Here is a 4,467-nt window from a genome sequence, read left to right on the forward strand (position 1 = left end):
ATGCAGTGATGTCTAGCACGTCTACACAACTGCAAGATCATCACCACAATCTAATTTGGGGACATCTCCACCCTCCCACCCCCAGAGGGATCTGTGTGCCCATCTGCAGTCAACCCCGTGCCTGCGTCCACCCAGGCAGCCATTCATCTCTGTCTCTGGGGCTTGGCCGTTTCTACACGTATCACATATGTGGATTCTCACATGCAAGTCCCTTGACTTAGCAGAACGCGTGGTAGATGCATTAGCCATCTTAACTTCCATGCTGCGCAAATGGATCTAGTCTTTTTTTTTTTTTTTTAATATTTCAAGTCGTTACCAGTGAAATTCTGAAATACAGACGACGAAATGCACTGGGTGTTCTTGAACTTTGAGTGCTTTCCGAAGCCCCACAAATCCGGGTCTGGAAAGCACGGGCTTTTTGTGTTGCTGAGTACTGTGCCCTGAACAGACACCACACACAATCTTTGTATGTACGCTGCCCTATTTGATCACTTACAGCCACTGTCGAGGTAGCTCCCACACACCGGTGCCCGTACAGCAGAGATGAAGAACCTGAGGCTTGCAGAAGCTAAGCAGTTTGCTCAAAGACTAGGTTTGCCATGGAAAAGCCCAAACTCTGAACCCAGACGTGCTGACTCCACGCCGATGTACTCAAGCTGCCTGCCTCCGATGTCACGGGAATCGTCACGCATTTTGAGAAAGCCCTTGCCCACAGAGTCAGCTCGGCGACTCCCTTGTATCCACGACTTCCACAAGACGCCATTGACACCGCTGCCCCACGTCTCGCTGAATGACAGCCGTCCTGTCCTGAAGCAGTCCTCCACTGTACCCGTCACGAGCACAAAGGGACATTCATTTTGTGTGACGTGCTTGGAGTAAACCCAGATGCTCAGGCCGTTAATACTCAGTGGTACTCAGCACATGATAAACACTCGATAAAGTCGGGTATTACCATTATTGCGACTTTTATGTGATTATCGTTATCGTGAGGCAGAGAAGCATATCCTGAACCACAAATAGCTTTACTTATAGCAGCTAAACAAGCAAACAAAAGTTGATATCAATAAAAAAAGCACAGACACGGCCGACTGGCCCGACTACCTGGGAAGATTCTAAACACCTGTGCACCGTCATGTGCCGTGTTACAAAATAACAAAATGCCTCTAGAGCGGGAAGCGGTCTGTAGCTTCGATCAGTGCTGATCTGTGAGCACGCGCTCTGCTGGGGCCCTCGAGCTCGCCAGACCCTGTCTCAGGTAGAATAGAATGAAGTGACACAAGGCTCATGCCTTCACGCTCTGGAGAAAGAACACCCAAGAACGCGAGTTTATAAAGGGGCGGATATGAGCTTCGCTGTACGAGAGGTTACTGGTTGAAAGAAGTTAAACAAATGGAATCTTTTTTTTTATTATTATTTATGCCTCCAGCACCTGGCCTTCCTAGGTGGTCTCCCCTCCAAGTACTAACCAGGCCCGACCCTGCTTAGCTTCAGAGATCAGATGGGATCGGGTGTGTTCAGGGCGGCGTGGCCGTAGACCGTGGACCGTGGCTGCCCTGGGGCGCGAACCCAGGACCTTCTGCGTGGAGAGCAGACGTGCCCCCCGCTGCACTGTGCAACCACACCATGCTTTTCATTTTCTGAACTCGCTTCTTTCTGAGCATTGTGGTGCTCATCTAGAAGAACGCCATAGCATTTCAACAACAACAACAAAAAATACTTCTAACCATATATTCCATTTAAAAATCCATTCTGTCCATTTTGTACCTGTGAAATTAACCAAAGAATTTAAAACGACGATACCCCCAAGCTCGTGGAGAAATACTTGGCAAAATGTTTCAAATACCATAAACTCTACAAATTTTTATGCTTAATTTAGCCGAAGGTAAAAACTCTCTCTCTCAACGAGAAAAAACTGCTTACATGAACATATTCACTGTGATGCTATTTAAAATAGAAAACACTGAAAACGACCTAACCGTCCAAAATGTAAGAGGAGGCTTTGAAACTAAATCACACTGTCATTACTGGATAGATTACTGTGCAGTCATTAAAAACAATTACGCTGGATACCTATGATGAAATATTAATGTTACAGCTAAAAATAGGGACTATCTCAGCTACGGAGGCAACTGTGAAGCTGTGTATTCACATACCCAAGGGTTAGAAGGCCACGCAGAAAAATGAGAAAGGTTGATTTGTTCTAATGACACGCGACTGCAGGATTCCAGCGCGGCTCCGTATAAGGCAGGCTGGTGGAAACGTCCCCTCGGATCTGCTGCTGTGACGATGACAAGGGTCCACCCTCCCCATCATCGCCATCGCCGTGTGGTCCAGGGTTAAATATTTTTAACGTAACTAACGGATCCTTGAGGGTGATCGTCTCGAAGCCGACGTTTGAGGAAATCGATTTTGGTTTCATAATAGAAGTCAACATGTTTTTAAAGGCTTCAATTCATGGAAAATTACACATATAGATACATATTCTACGAGGTCTGCCATCTCTAGTTCAAACGAAATCAGCATTTTAATTAATCCATTTATTAACACAAATGGTTCCGAGTGCCCACAACGGGCCAGGCCGTGGGCTGCGTGACCCCAAAGTGGGTGGCGTCTGGTGGGGGACAGGGCGAATAACCACGCAGCCGTGACACGTGGGATGGGGCGCTGTGCGAGGGAAGCCCAGCGTACAGCCCAGAAAGGGGGCCTACCCCAGGCCGCCGAGCGGGGAAGGGACAGGGGAGGACACGGCGGCCGCTGAGACCACAGCAGGAACGAGGGGTGGGAGCACGGGGCCCGATGCCCTCGGTCACCTCCTGGCTTGTGAGAAGAACCCAAGGCAAGGAAAGGCCGCGACCTCCACCGCCTCGCTGCCCGCCCGAACCTTCTGCCACGATGGAGATGTTCTCTCTAGACTCTATGTCGTCCGATACAGCCGCCACCCACCCCAAGGGACCACTGAGCCTTTGGAATAAGGCTAGTGTGACTTAGCAACTGAGACCTGAATGGCGTTGTTTAATGGTTGTAACTCGTTTTAATGTAGGTTGTCACAGGTGGCTGGCTAGTGGCGACATCACGGCAGAGCGCAGCTTTGGGCTGGCTCAGTTCTCTGTGGCTGCAGCAGAGGGTGTGGGGCAGGGAAGAGGAAGGTCAGAGGCCAGGCTGCGTGGGGACGTGAGCCCCGCGTTCCAGAAGGCCAACCCGCGGCCACGGAAGGTGTGGCCACGGCACGATCAAGGCTGCCCTGTTCACAGGGGAACTGGGAGCCGGCTGGAGGGGGCCGGCACGCCGCATCGGGACAGACGGGCCGGGGCGTGACCGGGGAGCGCCACCACAGAGGAACCGAGCAGCGGCAGCCCAGCCTCTGACGGGAGGAGGAGGGGTGCGCAGGACTCAGGCACCCCGCGTCATGCTCAAAGGCGATGCCCGCGCCCCAGTGTGGCCAGCGAGGCCAGTGGCGCCTTTGGTGGGGACGGGGCCTCAGCAAGCGCAGAGGCTGAGAGGAGCACCCTGTCCTCGCTGACGCTGACGGCTGCTCACGGGGCAGGTGGCTCGTGGAGACGCTTACCCGCCGAGGGCCTGTCTCTCGCCCATGGGACGAGGACGGGGAGATGACCGGGTGACGCGCTCCCTGTGATCCCAGGAGCACAATTCCAAAGATACTTCTTTTTATTACCAGACGCTTGGATCAAAGATAAGTTTTTCTCCAAAAAATATTTGTCATCGAAAAATAATATCGCGCGCCGTGTCTCTTCACTCAGTCTCAATTTGGACTGTAGCTGGGTCTCTATGAATCCAGCGGTGGGTAATTTGATACGGCGAAATGTCGCTAAGCTGCCCGCAGACACACAGGTCCAGCTGCGCATTCTTAAGTGTGTCTGTAAGTGACGTCGTGCTCTGTAATGAATCTCAGAAGCATCGGAGACCAAAAATGACAAAGCACACCTTGCTGTCAAAGTCTTCCCTTGGTGGTAGGTAAGGTTTTTGTACAAATTCTGCATTTTTCCCCTTTTTTTTTTCCTTAAGTCGTGATAACCGTGTTTAAACTCTTCATCTCTATTCTATTTATTGCTTTCATTGTCAAAATCCCTACGTGCTCTGTTCTTTCGTTTTCAACATCTTCTCAAATGGTAATCTAGTTTTAATCTAGTCGTCATCTAGTTTAAATTGCCTTTATCACACTCCACCGGTTCCAAAATAATATCATCTACCATTTGAGTATTTGTGCCCTTAATTTATCTGCTGTAGAGTTGAGGAGAAGCTTTCAAAATCAAGATTCTTTCCTTGATTCAAATTGCAAGTAGCTAAAGAAATATCTCGCATCTGTTAACATTCTGGCGTCGGAATTATTCAAAGCTTATTTCGTCGTCACATCTGAGTGTTTTAACTGGACTTTCGAATGTGAACTGCATCCGGCTTTGCCCGGAGCAAGGCATTTAAAAGCGTCCGTAGGTGGAAGGAGGGGCTGTG

General features: G+C 50.1%; 1 pseudogene; it reads right to left on the reverse strand.

The window, feature by feature from the left end:
* Positions 1-1,417: 1,417 nt before the first annotated feature.
* Positions 1,418-1,536, reverse strand: LOC112477563 (annotated as a pseudogene).
* Positions 1,537-4,467: the final 2,931 nt, after the last annotated feature.

This window comes from Pteropus alecto, unplaced genomic scaffold, assembly GCF_000325575.1.
Source record: "Pteropus alecto unplaced genomic scaffold, ASM32557v1 scaffold53, whole genome shotgun sequence".
Taxonomy (NCBI): domain Eukaryota; kingdom Metazoa; phylum Chordata; class Mammalia; order Chiroptera; family Pteropodidae; genus Pteropus; species Pteropus alecto.